Source organism: Catharus ustulatus, chromosome 3 (genome assembly GCF_009819885.2).
Source record: "Catharus ustulatus isolate bCatUst1 chromosome 3, bCatUst1.pri.v2, whole genome shotgun sequence".
In the NCBI taxonomy this organism is placed as follows: domain Eukaryota; kingdom Metazoa; phylum Chordata; class Aves; order Passeriformes; family Turdidae; genus Catharus; species Catharus ustulatus.
The window spans coordinates 75,703,604-75,720,701 of NC_046223.1; the positions used below are offsets into that span (position 1 = coordinate 75,703,604).

At 41.6% G+C, this 17,098-nt stretch overlaps 1 protein-coding gene across 3 annotated transcripts in view; it reads right to left on the reverse strand.

Annotated features, from left to right (window-relative positions):
* Positions 1 to 4,881, reverse strand: part of GRIK2 (glutamate ionotropic receptor kainate type subunit 2) — a 374,579-nt gene extending 369,698 nt beyond the window's left edge. For 2 of the 3 annotated variants that reach the window (XM_033055338.2, XM_033055341.2), the window contains exon 1: positions 4,702 to 4,881. The gene's annotated coding sequence lies outside the window, so the exon portion shown is untranslated. The remainder of the gene's footprint in view (positions 1 to 4,701) is intronic. The other variant, XM_033055340.2, reaches the window with a different exon arrangement.
* Between the last annotated feature and the right edge of the window lie 12,217 nt (positions 4,882 to 17,098).

A 17,098-nucleotide genomic window follows, 5' to 3' on the forward strand; every position in this document is an offset into this window, starting at 1 on the left:
AATATAATGATATTTACAATAGTTAACTGTTACTCATTTTAACGCATGAAGTAGGATAAATGCTATGGTTTGTGTACTGACGGTCCCTAGGAACTTGCTACGGACCCAGTGATAGCGGAGCACCAGATTGCTTTTGCAAGGTAACAGGAATCAGCAGCGCTGGAACAACCTTGTTGAATGCACAGACCTGTTTCGCTAAACTTGCTTGAAATCGCAGTGCTGCTTAAAAGACAGTAAATTCGGGATTTACTAGTTTATGATTTTCACTTTATTCTGCCACTGTCTCATTTTGTACTCTGCTTTCCTTTGACTCCAGTATTTTGGAGATGTTACTGTAGCTCCCTGTACTATGATCTATGGAGTTTGTCATTTTGCTGTCCTCAGTGAGAACAACAGCATTTCCCAATTTGATAATAGGATACTGAGTTTACATCTGCAAATGCAGCCACAGATTTTTGGTTTTTGACCAGGTATTGCAAAGAAGATAAACCCATTCTGTGGACTACTTTAGATTTTCCTTGGAAATGCAATTAGTTGTGTGCCTGCATCCACTGAAATACATTAAACCAGGACTGTCAGACTTTGCAATCTAAGCCAGGATTTGCTGAACCCACTTGAGCTTCGATACAAACACTGAAATATAATTCCTATCAAACACTGAAATATAATTCCTATATTTCCCATCAGGAAAATGAATTAATTTTTTTCTACATTCTGCCTACAGACATCTTTTGTCTCCTTTATCTTTCTCCTTTGCATTTCATTAATAAAGAAAATATCACTGGAAGACTTCCCCCACAGATACATACAGAAGAACATAGAATAAACCTGAATTTACAGAAATAAATACCAATTTTGCCAAGGGAATGAGAACACTCTGTGAAATCTATCAGAAGCAGAGCATAGCAGAGGTGAGTTACAGTTTATTCTTAATTAACATCTGCGTGTTGTAGACGTGTAAATAAGTAACAGCACCATTAGGATTATAACTTGCAGTGTTTGTGCTCTGTATCCCGAGAGGTGTTAGCAATTTATAGTAACTTTTTATCATTTTGCCTTACTGATTTCCTCTGCACACTTTTACTTAAAACACTGTAAAATGTTGATGAAAAGAAATGTACATTCTGCGAGAGGATTATTAAACATCATTGATTTTTTTTTCCTTAAGATGGAGGCATAACTGCAGTGTCAAAAATAAGTATCATGAATGGCTAGTTCTGCAGTCTAGCAGGGAATTCAATCAGACGATTTGACTATTGGAGCACTTTAAAAAGAACACCTAGTGTTAAAAGAAAGGATATCTAGCGACTCCTTCAGTTCACTCTTAGAATATCTCCCAGTAAAAAAATGCAGAGAGATGCTTTTTCTTCTATTTACTCTTTGATTTATTCTTTTCTGCACGTTTATATATTTTTATTTCTTAATCCAAGGAGAAATAAAACCAACCCACGTGAATACTGTGAAAATTCACTGCCTTTCTCACTGGGGCTGCAGAAGTAAGGAGATTCTCAGATTGAATTCTCAGATGCAGCTTGCAGTCTAACTGGAATTTTTTAATTTATTTAATTTCGTTTTGGTAAGAAGTTTTTAAAATATAATATTCGTGGTCATGTTTAGCATATTAAACAAGACATAACCTTTGGACAAAGTGACTCCTGTTATCAGTTTGATTTTCTAATGTCTCTTAAAAAATATTCAGCTACCTATAATCTCAGCCCAGCAGAGCACCTAACTCACGGAGGCGTTTAGAACTGGAATCATAAAACAACTTGTGTTAATTCCTATTACTATTAAGCACTCAGCAGCCCACGCTGCAGCCCCTGGTCTGACGCCTGAGGCTCACACCGAGTTTCCTTCCCCCCGCGCCAGCCCCCGCCGCCGCCCTCAGAGGCCTCAGCACCGCGGACAGCGCCCGGAGCGGCCCCGGGCGGCCCCTTCAGCACCGCGGACAGCGCTCCCGGCCGCCCCCCCCTTCTTCAGGTGTCAAAGCGCCTGGGGTGTTCTAACCCTTTCCAGCCATCTCACAGGGCGGAAAGGAAATTAAAATCTGTTATCGGCTTCTTTAAAGATATATGTTATACCCTCTATTATGTTAGCTAGCCGGCTATTTTGTGGCATTTTATGGGTTCAGAAGAAGTACCGATGTCCTCTTTATCTACTATCAGACATCGCCTAATGCTCTGTGTTAATATCCCTTTCCCCTTCTTTCAAACCCTTGCTCCCACCTTGAAAAAAAGTCGTAGTTAACCCAGAAATATTTTCACAAGAATATGAATCCCTGGTATAAAAAAGCAAATCTTACAAGGCATCAGATGTTTAGAACTCATTAAGTATTTGGTGGCTGAAGATCACTTACAGCCTATATAATTGACTAAAGCCTCAGTCTTCCCCACACTAGACTCCTTTTCCCTTATTTGAACTTTAACTCCACTTCTTCCTCATGAACAAGAAAAAAATGCTTTTGTGCATCCTCCAGACTGATTTCAACATGAAAACAGGTAAATATTCTTAGTGCCTTTCATATTTCTTTCTCTGTGAGATGTAAAATTCAAAGTCTGGAAATCTCTAATAAAATGTCATGCTAGATAAGCTGGTCTGCTGTTTTAGGATCTTGTCACCACTGTTACACAGCTCTTTTCATATTAAAGTCTGTATGAAACTGCCCTCTACACTTCAGTGATCATCAGCTGGGAAATCTACAATTCCTTGTATATATCTTTGATTTGTTTGGTCATCTATTGTAGACATGGTGGTAACGTATCTCTAATAGACAAGGACATCTTTAATACATAGGACTCTGTTCAAGTGTAGCTGATATGAAAAATGGTAATCCAGCTATAGACAGGGAAAGAAGAGACAGTCTGAGGCCTTACATCTTTTCTGGGTAATAAAAACCTACTACAGTTTTAGCTGTGTGTCAAGTATAAATGGTGTACATTATGTACACAATGTTTCATTTGGAAAGGGGAGATATGTGGTTCTGATTAGCTTACTATATCAGGAGCTTTTTCCATCAGATTTAATTTTTATGTGCTGTTATCATTATAAAAGTTAACCCAGTTCCAGTTAGCTGCCACCTACTGGGATGTATAGTTTTATCATATTGCTTTAAAAAGGAATGGGCTTTTATTTTCAGGTCATAGCTATGCCTCTAAGAACAGATAGTGAGGTTTTTGTATCACATAATCTACTATTTTGACCTCTCACAACAGCTGCTATAAATTTAATGTATGTATAACATATGGTCCCCCAAATGTTTCTCGGACATTTTTCAGCAAATCCTTGCAAATGTTTCAGATTCACATGCCACCACAAGTCCTCCTGCTGTTGCAATCTGGTGTGAGGAGAGCCACAGCTCACTGCAACACCTGACCAGCATCTCCAGATCTCCAGAATCAAGTATTGCAGCTTTGCTGACAAAGCAGTAACAGTCCTCCCTTCTAAAACATTTGCCAAAGTATTCAAATGAATGTTGATATTATCATTTAAAACACATTGCAGCCCACCGGCATTTCACTCCCACCAGCTAAAAAGGAAGGACCGTAGGTCCTTCTCTGTTTGTTATTATCATCTCAGTCCAAATTTACAACCAAGTTTCTGCTGTGCCAATGATTAATGACATTTTAAGATAGTAATTAATTTTTTGCTAGTGGAAAGACTTATATTTTAATTAATGAAGTGAGCGTGCAATAGACTTTATTGTTTAGGCACTTTTGAGTATCACAGCAATGCACTTTCCCAGTAAGTTTTAAGCAGCAAAAACAAATACTTTTGACATGATCTACAGACCAGCCTTTGGCCCCTACAGTTTCCTTTGGGGCTGGGGAAGCTGTGCAAGATTTTGGGAGGAAAATGGTGATGCTTTTCCTGCTGTACTCTCCCAAAAGTTTCTAAGGAGAATGTGAGGAGAGGTTTCCATTACAATGTATTCATTCCTTCTCAGTGCACGCATGGTTCTTGCTATCATGCCTCCACTCCGTAGGCAGGAATGTTTCTTGCTTTACAGAGAGTGTCAGCGTCCTGGCTACTTTAGCCATGGATGCTCACCCAAAGAATGCCGATTTTGTTCAGAAATAAATGACAGGGCTGCCGATAAGGCGAAAGAGGGACTGGCTGCGCAGTACGGTGGGGGCCGGGTAGGGGCAGGAGGAGACCTTACGGAAGTAGACACTGTTGTCCACCCACAACTCTAACGAAGTTAGAGCCCGGTTGTCACCTCCGCTCCCCCATGAGAGCGGGGAGCACATCATCAATGCAGCCGGTTCGGCCTCCTGAGCCCGGCTCGGGAGCAGTGCTCCGACTGTCGGAGGGAGTTCCGGGCTACCGGGAGGGCACCGGGCGAGGGGCATCGGGGGGCTGCGCTGCCCTGACCTCTTGCTCCCTCTTCCCACACCTCCACTTGCAGCGTGGGGACAGCGGCGGCTCTGAAGATACGGAGCAGCGATGGAAGGAAGACAGGAAGCCGACAGGTCTGTTTTCCTCACAGTGAGGGACAGACCTGGGCGGCAACAGCGCTCGGGTCGGCCAGCTCAGCGCCCGCCTTTGCCCTGAGACAGCTGGCCAAGAGCCATCGTGGTGTGCAGCTCTCAGCACAACGCGGCCACGGTGCATCCCCCGCCACCCACTCCCCCCCAGCCCCTCACTGGCATGCAACCCCTCTGGCCGTGGCGGCCAGCCGGAGACCCCGGGACATCCTCCTACCTTGAGTTGCGGGAGGGGACTCGGGGAGGGAGAGGAAGGCGGAGGCGGGGGAGAAAGGGCGGTGGCAGGACGCCGGGGACAGCCCGGGCTGCGGTGCAGCCGGCGTCCGGGCACCACTGACGGCGGCGGCAACCGGGGAGGGAGGGAAGGAGGGAGCGAGGGAGGAGGGAGAGAGAGAAGGAGGGAGGCAGGGAGGGAGGGAAGAAGGGAGGGATGGAGGGACGGGAGGAAGGAGGGAGATCCGCCTCCCTTCGGGAGCGCTGCACAGCGCCCTTTAAAGGAGCAGAAGCCCGCTTTCTCTACGGCTGGCACTGCCGGCTCCCCACACCGCCAAGTCTCGCCGGTGCCTGCTGGCCACCGGTGCGCATAGGGCTTCCCCCCACGCCGTTGCCCGAAGAGGCCGAACTTGCCGGACAGCGAGAATTCACAGCGTTAAAAGTCCAAGCTCCTAACTGGGGGTCCCCGAGTCCGTTTTGTGAACGCGGAGGATGTGGGAGCTGGATCCTGCCGCCCGTGAAACTGCTTCAGAGACCCCTGCCCGTCCCCATTTTTCCCCGTGGGTGAGGGGGTGAGTGGAGTGCTCCTATCTCAGCCTGCGGGGGTGCTAGAAAAAGCTTCGGCTGCTTCTCGGCTTGTTCTGATGCTGAAACCCGCCTGCTTCTGCTCCTTCCTTGAACTAGCGGGTACTGAGCCCGGGCACTTCCCCGGACTGGAAGAGGACCCAGGGAGAGGGCGACCACATCTGCCCCGACCGCCCCCGACTCACTCCTGAGAGTCAGCGCAGGGGAGGGTGCCTCTGGTAAAAGGATCGAGGCCTCCCTGCTGAATTGGGCTGGGAAATGTGTCGTCCGCTCCGCCTTGCGGGAGTGCCAATGATTTCCTCCCTCGTCCAGCCGCACTCGCCCCCGCAGCACCACAGGCGTCTCTTCATCCCTTCTGAGCTTCTCCCGATTTTGTTTCGTGACTCGGACATGCCTTGAAGAGCTGCAGGATTTCCCCTGCGCCCGCCCCCCCCCCCCCCCCACCCTTCACTTTGCAACCTTCTAGAGGTCTGACCGACAGGCAGATATGATGAGCAATTTGACAGGAAAATCCCCGTCTCCACGCCTTTCCCTCACTCAAAAGTCCCGTTCCCGGATCCGCCGGGAGAAGCAGCCCGTACCCCACAAAGGATGCTCAGGCGTTGCCCCGCTTCATCTACCCAAGCAACCAACCAGTTATCAGAGGCGGGAGGGGAGGACTCAAAAAGCGTCCAAGAGATGGGGCTCGAGTGGATGGGGGTGGGTGACTGAAAAGCTCCTACAATTAAATAAACAGCAGAGTTGTTGTGCGAAGTAAATAAATAGTCAATGATCCCATTGTGGAGCCGAGCGCAGGCGGCACGGATTGCGGCGGGCTCGCAGCGATTGGGCTCCGGCCGCTGTGACTTGCAGCTTAATCGGTCCCACAGCACATCCCTTAATTACTTGCAGCACACTTCCATGGCCGACAAAAAACTCATTAGTCAGTTCATTTGCCTGAAGCGGTAATAGAGATAATTCTCGTTAAAAGCAAACGCACTGCTAAAGCAAAGCGCTTCATGCCACCCTGGGAGGGAAAGGGAACAGGGCAGGAGTTGCTTCTCCAGGACTCCAAGACTAAGCGGGCCGCTCTCCGGGTGGAAAACTGAGCGAAACAACGTCTTGGAAAGCTGAGTTCTGTAAGATCCTGGAGGAGGGAAAGGAATGGCGGGGAATCGCCACGGGAGTCATCCCAAGTCATCCCCACGATCTCCGGGGGAGGAGAGGCAGGTTAATGCTGCAAGACCAGCCAGAGGGTGGGGAGTATATGAATTCGGATAAGGAAATGATTGTGCAAGCCACCGATTCCTTGATTTCGGCCTTTTTTTTTTTTTTTTAAATATATATATATCGCTGACTGCTTTTGGATTGTTACTTACTATCCACAGTTTTCTGACCAGAGAGCAAGTCAAACATAAAAAAACATGAGTCAAAGGTGTCACTGCAAGATGACAGAAAGGAAGGCAGGGAAAGAAAACGGGTACGGTTCTAACATTGCAGATGGATTGTGTAATACTCTCATGTAGTCACTTCAACTCAACTACATTGATGTAGAGCCTTTTCCCTTGTTGCCTGGGTTACATTTCTGTCCAGACATGAAATTCTCGATGCTTTCCTCAGCCAACAACAGTTTACAAAGAATTAGGTCCTCTCTGACAAGAAAGAGGTTTTCAGCGCCACCAATGCTTATCCTGACCTATTGTTTAGGATATTTAGGGACTTTGCATATGTTTCATTAGTACTCAGACAGAGAATATTGGAGCAGGAATGCTGGATCAACAAGCCTAAGATCACACTGCAAGTCAGGGACATAATGGGAACTCTGTGATCATAATTTCTCAAGTGTTGAGCACTGCAAAACTCCTTCATTTCAATACTGACAGAACTTCTCGTGTTTCTTCTCAGTTAAACTGAAGGAACTTTGAACTTTATCAGTATTGACCACTAGAAAGAAAAAGGAAAGCACAGACCCAGTTTGTCAGCATCCAAAATGAGCTGTAGCAGAGAATTTGCTACACAAGGTCCTGGGCTGTAACAAGAAAAACCAATCCAAAACAACAGCAATAACAAACAACCAAAAAAAAAACCAAACAGAAAGAAAACAAACAAAAAACAACCTCCCCAAGCCAGCACCCAAACTTCTTTATTTACTTGCTTCTTTTTCATTCTTGACTATTTTAACTGCAATTTATAAATTTATCAGATACATGTAATATACATGTCATCTTTACACCAGCCATTAAAAATAATTTTTATAAATATCAATAAGAATTTAAGCCTACTAAAAGTAAACACATTTGCAAAGATCTTTGTGAGAATGGTTTTTCCCAGCATTATTTTTAAATATTTAAAATTAAACTATCTGGGTTTATTACATTCCCATTTGGTGCATTTACTACTCAATGTTAGGAGTAATGTAAACTCGCAGTCCAAGTACTTTAAGCCTTCCAAAACGAAATTACCAAAGGATGGGAGATTCATCCTTTCTCCACAGAAATCCATCACTAGTACCTTGCAAATCTGAATATTTAATACTTCTTTTCTTTCCTGCTATATCTTTCAATTTAGGTCAGCTATGGTGACATAAACACTGACAGAATTTAAGATCTTTCAAAAAAGTTTCCATCAAACATTTTTTATAATGCCAGATCTACAAAGACCCCAAACCAACCAAAATAACAATCTTTTAGGGATTCTGGATGCTGTGGTTTAACAGCCCTAAACAGTTTCTGTCCAGTTTAATGACCCAAATCTGAGTACTGACATTTGTTCAACATGAGTAGTTCACAGCTTGTGCCCTGCCACAAAAAACACTCAAGCAAACCTTTGGGACTTCAGATTGCAGACAACTGAGTTTTTTGTTCTTTCTGCCAGACATTGTTTTATTTTTTTTTACCCTCTTGCAGTTGTGAAAAACACTGTGTGTTCTTTCAGGAAATGTCTCCTACTGCTATGACAGAAAGATTTTTGGTACAGATCATGGGCAAATAAACAATTATTGGTTTTTTGGCCAAAGAAAATCCTCCCAAATGTTGTCTTTTGCATCTTTTAATGATGACCTTGTATATTAATATTCTTGGTCAAACTGGCTGCATGTATCAAGCCATGTCCCTTCAAACAGAAATGAGTCAAAGAAGGATGGAACAAAAACAAAAAAATCTGCCTAAAAGAAACAAGTCCCTTTTCTTGTATTATCCACTTGAGGGAGACAATGAGCCATAGGTTATATCCATATATCAGTTTGATATATACATACAAAATTTATGAGGGATTTGATTGTGTTATTGTTAATTTAAAAAACACTGACCTGTGTAACATAGCAGGCATGAAGTTTCTCATAGCGCTGCATCAATCTGTACCTCAGACAGTTTTCTTCTCTTTCCTTCCTGCCTAGCAAGATGGGATTATCCAATGACTTTCACTGATAGCAATGTCCAGACTCTTTCAAAGTGATATTCCATAATTCTAGAATTAATATATCACATTTGGACTACTTTACCTGATTCAAGACTTGCATTTTACACACTTTATGATTTAAGAGATATACCAAAGTGTAGTACATTACTAAGAGGGCAAAAATAGACACCACCAGAAGCCATAAAAGGATAAAGCTTAACCTGTGCCAGAATGTCTTTGGACATCCATACATGGCTAGGAAGCTTTATTTTATTTGGTGCCAGTCATGATGCATTGTGCAATATTTTCCAAAAGACTGACATATTTTGAAATCCTCTCAGAAAGACTTTAATGGCTTAGCTGCTGTTGTTGTTAGAAAATAGTCATATGTTTGCCTTGAACAGCCTTATCGCAATTGACAATCACCACTCTTCTACCTGCAGAGCACATAAAGATGAGTTTTTATTCCTCTCTCTAAAACTGTCTTCTGAACAACAGAATAAATATTATTCAGGAAACTAAATGTCACTCTTTTCTTGAAGAAAGTCAAGAAGGAGGACACAACAAGCTCCAGACGATTCAACTTCATCTCAGTTCCTGCAAAAGTGATAGAGCAGCTAATCTTGAAAACTGTTTTCAGGCACATGAAGGAGGTAAAATTTTTAGGAGGAGTCAGCATAGATTCACCTAGGGAAAGTCATGTTTGACCAAACTGATAAACTTTTAAAATTAGGCAACATCTTTGTGGATGAGGGGAGAGCAGTGGATATTGCCTACTGCACTGTTTCCTATAAGATTCTCATAAAGGAGTTGTTGATGTATGGGCCAGATGAGCAGAAGGTGAGGTGGGTGGGAAACTGGCTGAATGGCCAAGCCCAGAGTAGCATGATCGGTATCATGAAGTCTAGTGGGAGGCCAGTAAATAGCAAAGTACAGCAGGGGTCATCACTCCATCCATTTAATTCCACATCTTCATTAATGATGTGGATGAAGGGCAAAGTGCACCTTCAGCCGGTTTGCCAGTGACACCAAACAGGGAGGAGCAGCTGATACAGAAGACTGTGCTGCCATCCAGAAGGATGTTGACAAGCACGAGTGGCCTAACAAGATTCACATGAAGTTCAACAAAGGCAAGTGCAGGGTCCTGCACCTGGGAATGAACAAGCCTCCAATTTGCAGTTTCTTAGCTGTAACACTGCTAGGCAGGAAAAACCTTGGAGTCCTGGTGGACACTCAGTTAAACTTGAGCTGGAAGTGTACCATTGTGGAAAAGGCTGATGGTATCCTGGGCTGGATTAAGAGAAGTGCTAGCAGGTTGAGGGAGGTGATTTTTACCCTCCATTTAGCGCTGGTGAGACCATACCTGAAGTAATGTGTCCAGTTCTGGGCTCCTGAGTACAAGAGACACATGGACAAACTGAAAACCATCCAATAAAAGGAAATTATGAAGAGACTGAAGGATCTACCACATGAAGAAGAGCTGAGAAATCTGAAACAGGTTAGCCTGGAGGAGAAATGTCACAGGCAAGAACTTATAAATATATGTAAATATCTGAAGGAAGGGTGCAAAGAAGATGGAGCCAGGCTCTCTATTCACTGGTGACCAGTGACAGAACCAGAGACAGAAGCCATCAACTGAAATACAGGGTGTTCATGCTGAACATCAGCAAACGCTTTTTTACTGTGGACATAACCAAGCATCAACACAGGCTGTTCAGTGAGTGAATGGAGTCTTCCACCTGGAAGGTATCTACATCTCTGGACATGGTCCCAGGCAAACAGCTGTAGGTGGCCTTGCTTGATTAGGGAGAGGGTTAGGCTAGAAGACCTTCAGAGGTCCCTTCCAATCTCAACCATTCTTGTTGATTTTCTTGTGTCTCCCCCAATCCATTCTATTCTGGATGACTTTTAAGTATCTCAAAACTGCTTTTGTCAGTGTTTCTAACTGGTCCATATCACTGCACTACAGGGAGCAGAACTGTATATAGTACAGAAAATACTACAACAAAATTAGTGGGTGGAAGGAAGGACTATTATTACCGTTTTCAGTTTCCCATATTGTTCAGAAATCCCAGTATGATTTTTGACTCCTTTGCAATAGCATGATATTGTAGTTTCACATTTGCTGCGTCACAATAAAATCTGTGTCCTTTTCTGCTTAACTACCCCTGATTAGTTGCTTCCTCACTTGCACTTGCTGAACTACTTATTTACTCCCAAGTGTAGAAACTTGTGTTTGTATAATATTTTTTTTTCCAGAACACTACTTCAATTTATTGAGACACGTTCTAATTTCTGGGCCTAACCAGAAACATTTCTTCTGTTGCTTCTGTATAGCCTTCATCAAACATTTAAATGAGGTTCCCAAGTCATTAATATTTGCAATAGTAAGTGTGCAATAGCAGCATAGCAGGTCATAAAGAATTCTAGAGAAGTATTTTTTTCTTCTTCTTCTCTCCTTGAGTTCAACAGCATACAAATAAAACTGTTGTGCACCAACCTCTACATTCCATTTTGCTTACGTAAGTGTCATGTCTTGTTCAGGTTTATTCTTAGAAACTCTGGAGTCTTGTTTATGAATACTAATATATTTTATCAAGTGTCTTATCCTTGTGCTTTGTTCTTTGAGCCCAGTAGAATTTCCCTCCTCCACTTTAAAAAAATTATAAATAGGAACATGTATTTATCAATTTAATGAATTTGTGTGTCTCTGTCTTTTTACAAAACCAGTGCTAATTTAGATGTATGGAAGAAAAATATTAATAGATGGACCAATAAAGCCCTCTGGCTATAAATGAAGCTTTGAAAAAAATATAAAGGCAAAACATAAATGGAGCAAATTACATGACCAGGACCTAGTTTTGCATCTAAACTTAGAAGTAGTCATAATGGGTACAAAATTACGTAATTCAAGGAACCCCAACAAAACCCAAACAAAAAAACAAAAAAACACCACCAGTTAATTTTTACAAGTTCAGTACTTAAACATACATGAGGAAAATTCCTAGTGTATGTCTTAAACAAGAACTGGATATATCACCTGATAATAGAGCTTTAAACAGTCCTATGGTTGGTAACAAAAAAAGATACTTTAATTAATGGGGAGTGGAATTTTTTCTAGCATGAGACAATGCCCAACAGATAGGTAACCTTGAACTATAAATATGGAAGAAGAATATGGAATTCTAATAATGGGAAGAAACTTCAATTTAACTTTGCAACCAAATTTTTTTACTCATATAAAATTAAACCTTCAGCATTAAGATAAGAATTAAATGGATCTATCATCATTCTATTTTTTTAATGTTTCACTCAGTATATATTACATAAACAATTAATATTAATCATGCACCAATGAGCTGTAACAGTTTTTGTATAGCTGTACTGTTACATTGCCAGTATATTGGCAATTATGTCCAAACTCTCCATACATGGGGAACTTTGTGTTTGTTGATCACATCTACAATATTAAAAGACAACTGATTTCCGAGTGCCTGAGTTATTTATTCACTGTGAATTTAGAGAAATAGTTTTCAAGGGGAAATATCATAGCAGGGGACTTAGGTAACAGGTTGTTCAAAATGCCTAATCTTAAATGGATAATATAAAAAGCATTCATAGGTGATATTTTTGTGGTTAATATGCAGCTGAGAATAGACTTTCATCCTCAAATATGCAGCCATTTAAACCAAGTAATCTGTTATATAGTCTGATGAATTATCATCAATCCTATTTACGTTCCTGGGGTTTAGAAACTGACACAAATCCACTGTCAAGATTCAGATATATGGCACTACATAGCCCATATTAGTTGTGGTGGCACACAGTAGCTAGCTGTCAGTACTAGCTGCTCATTAGGACAACTGGTAAAGTGTGCTTCATTGACTTCAGACTCAGAACAGAAAAATTAAAGTGTACTAGTGTGTAGAAAATTACAATATCTGTGCTGTGTCTAAATCTCTTTGAGGTTCTGGAAAGTGAATTTCACCCAAAGCAAACCTACGCTCCTAATCTACCTTGAAATTGTTTTAGTTAGACTATATAAAGTGTATTTGGTCCATTTCAGAGGAGGAAAGGAAAGGAAATTGCTCCACTATTCAAACCTAAGCAGTTTATCAGATATGGAAAGTAATTTCTAGTATGCAAAAATACCCCCTGGGGCACATTCCTCTACAATATGCATCTTAAGTAGATAGGAAGTCACATACCATGGCATTATATTATAAAATACAATAATGACCTACTTTAGCAATGATAACCAAAAGTGAAGTAATGGGGCCACAAATTATGTAAAAACAAACACCTTTATTAAGTATTTCTAGCTCTTTTTTATAGAATCACAAAGTTGTTTAGGTTCTAAAAGACTTCTAAGATCATCAAGTCCAACTATAAAACATGCACCGCATCCACACGCCTTTTGAACATTTTTAGGGATGGCAATTCCACCCCTTCCATGGGTAATCTGTTCCCATGCCTGAACACCCTATCAGTGAAGAAATTTTTCCTCGCATTTAATCTAAACCTCCCCTTGTGCAACTTGAGGTCATTTCCTCTTGTCCTGTCATTTGTTACCAGGGAGAAGGGACTGACATCCACCTCACTACAACTTCCTGTCAGGTAGGGATCAATAAGGTCTCCTTTTGCCCAGGCTAAACAACTCCAGCTCCCTCAACTACCCCATTTGAGATTTACACTCCAAAACCTTCAACAGCTCCATTGCCCATCTCTAGACCTGTTCTGGTACCTCAATTTCCTTCTTGTGGTAAAGGGTCCAAAACTGAACACAGGTTTCAAGGGGCAGCCACACCAGTGCCCAGTACAGGTGGCCAATCACTGTCCTTCTCCTGCTAGCCACACTATCTCCTATACAAGCCAGGATGCCTTTGGCCTTCTTGGCCATCTAGGCACACTGCTTGTTGTCAGTCATCTGACTGTCAACCAAAAAACACCTCCAGTTTCTTACTAAGGGTGCTCTCAATCCCGTCATCCAGATCATTGATAAGACATGAAACAGGACTGGTACCAACAGTGACCTTTGTGGAACATCACTTGTAATTGTCCCTCAGCTGCATTTAACTCCATTCACCACCATGCTCTGAGCCAGCTCTTACCCGATGACAAGTGCATCTGTCTACACCACAAGCAATCAGTTTCTCCAGGAGCATGCTGTGGGAAACCATACCAAAATTCATGGCCTTTCCTGACCCTTGAGCCTGTCACCTTGTTGGAGAAGGAAACCAAGTTAGTCAAGCATGATCTGCTTTTCCTATACCAATGCTGGCTGGCCCAGATCTCTTGGTTGTCCCGATTGTGTCTCGTTATGGCCCCCAAAATTATCTGTTCCATGATGTTCCTTGGTATCAAGGTCAGATTGACAGGCCTGTAGTTCTCTGGATGCTCCTTCTGACTCTTCTTGACCACATGGTCACAACATTTCTAACTTCTAATCAACTGGGACATTCCTGGTCAGCCAGGACTTCTGGTAAATGATGGAGTGTCTTGATGAGCTCTTCCATAAGTTCCGTCAGTACCCTCAGGTGGATGAAATCTGGCTCGATAGATTTGTGCATGTTTAACTGGCACAGCAGGTTGCTGATCATTTCATCCTGGTTTATGGCATTCATTCTTCGTTTCACCAGTAACTTCCAGCCTAGGGGGCTGGGTACTCAGGGAGCAACTTGTTACTCTATTAAAGACTGAGACAAAAAAAGACCTCAGTCTTTTCCTTATTCTTTTCCCCTCTGCATCTAGGAAAGGATGGAGATTCTTGTTAGCTCTCTTTCTGGTAATGAGGCACTTGAAAAAAATGTGTTTTTTGTCTTTTACAGTAGTAGACAAATTAGGCTCTAGATGGACTTCGGCCCTCTTAATTTTCCTTCTGCATAACCTTACAGCATCCTTGCAGTTCTCCTGACTGATCTGCCCCTTTCTCCAAAGGTATTATATTTTCTTTTTTTTCCTCTGACTACCAGACAAAGCTCTCTGTTCAGCCAGGCTGGTCTTATTCTTCAAAAACTTAGCTTTTGGCCCATGTAGATGGCCTGCTCCTGTTTCTCTAGGATTTTCTTCTTAAAGCCTATCCATTCTTCCTGTACTCCTTTATCCTTCAGAACTGCCTTCCAAGAAATTTACAACCGGTCTTCTAAAGAGGCCAAATTCTGCCCTCCAGAGGTCAAGGTAGCAGCTTGGATGATCCAATTCTTGAAGAATTTACATCTTGAAGAATCAAAAACTTCATAATCTGTGATTGCTATGCCCAAGACAATCTCTGTCACATCAGCCCCCAGTCCTTCTTTCTTCACAAACAGCAGGTCCAGTGGGACATCTCCCACGGCTGGCTCACTCGTCCAATACTTCTTACATTTTCAAGCATTTTTTAGAACCTTGTTTTCCTTAATTTCTTTGTTAACATTCATTTGCTGGGAACAAAAGTCTTAACTTCTGGGAGAACAGCTTAAGCATTGTAGTCGGCACAATTTTAATATTTAGTCAAATATCTTGTCAAATTAGGATCTGACTTAGAGAAGACCTTTCAGGCTCTGCAAGGATTCTCTTGTCTGGAGAGCATGCTAGTACCTATATGCAAGCTCAGAAATGAAGATCACATTTCAGAGATAAGAACTGCTTAATGCTCCAGGCTTGGACAGCCACAAAAATAATCTTTAATGCTTAATCACAAGATATGCTTGAAATACATTGTACAGGAAAATTTCCTAGAAGTGAAAGGGACAAAGAAGGACCTCTTTCTCATTATTTGAGATTGCTGAAACCAGAATTTTGAAGTAGCTGACAGAATAAAAAGGTGGTTGGACATATTATTCTGAGAGAAAGTTCAGGATAAGCAGGAGAGCGTGAAACCGTGCTGTAAATAGCAGAACCTGGACCTGAAACTGAAAATTAGGAAGGATAAGAGAAACCAAAAAGCTGTTCCAGAACTGACCGTTCTCTAGCTGGGAGGAAGGAGGAACTTAAGAACAATATTAGAAGGGAAATTAAATATTCTAAACTTACTGGAATTTCCTGAAATCTACAAGACACTAAAGCTATTGGGACAGCTGCCAGAAGTGAAACCACACAAGCTATCTTTGGACAATTTGGGAGAGTTTGGTTTGGGGAGTTTGGATGCAAAACATCTCTATGAAAGCATTTTAAGCTTTCATTCTGCAATTCGTAGAATTAGCATTTTACCCCTAACTTGGCACATTTCTTTGTCTATAAATGATGAGCATTGATGTCTTGAAAACACAGATCAGGTTTAGCAGTACAGTAAGGTAAATGTCCTGCTTCCAAGATTTCCTAGCAAAACCAAAAACCAAATAAAAAAAACAAAAAAAACAAGACCAAAAACCTAACCAAACCAAACAAACAAAAAAAAAAGCAAGCAGTGTCCTTCCACCTTAAAAGTTTGTTTTTCTTTTTCTCCTAACAGATAACAGGCATTACTCTAGTGTCTTTTGATACAAAAGAGCAGAAATACGTCTCCTTTTCTAAACACAGCATTCCCTTTTAGAAGAAGTCCTTCAGGAAGAATATCTAAATCAAATGTAAATGTTTATCTCAACAGGACGAATTTATAATGAACAGTAAGGAGGAGGAGACAAGCATATTATATCAAGACTTAATATGAAGTCAAATGCTTTGCTGGATTTGTTTCTTCTTTCAGACTTGACATGAATCCAAGAACGGAGAAGTAGCATTAATGATACTCTCATCTTTCATGTTTTATTAACAAGTGGAAAACAAACAGCGACAAAAAAGGGGGACAGGGACAATTCTAAAAATCACTGAAGAGGGAATTAAGACAAAGCAGAAAAACAATAAAATCAAGTGAAAGTTAACTTACTAAAAATAATTTCTTATACATGTCGCTGCAATTTAAATAGCTGGAACACATAGGGACAAATGTAGTAAATCTGAGTTTTCCACTTTTAACCAGTGATGGGAACATTTCCACAAATGAATATTTTCATGTAAATCCCTACATTTTACAGTAGATAGGACTGTGAGTCAGATGATTAAATAAAGTTCAGAACTTTGAACACCATGTTTTACCACAGGTCCCACAGGTAAAAGAATGGAACCAATAATTTCTTATGGGCTTCTCTGTGGCAGGTAAAAGGTGTCTTTGAACAGTCTAAGCAGTCAGTTTATAACACCCAAAGGAGAAGAACAAACTTGGATTGAATCATTTAGATGGTATTTGAAACCCACATATCTGTAACTAATACGAGGACCTGCCCTCTGTGTTACCAAAAAAAAAAAAAAAAAAACCTGACATTGGTGTTATTTACTCTTTTCTTTGTAATAGACCTTAAAGGCAGTATTATCTGCCTTAACTGCCAGTTGGGAAGTTTGGGAAATAGGTATTTCAAAATTTAATTACTTTTCCCCTACCTTTTCACTTCAGGAAAGTAATAAATAAACATCTACAAGAAAATAAG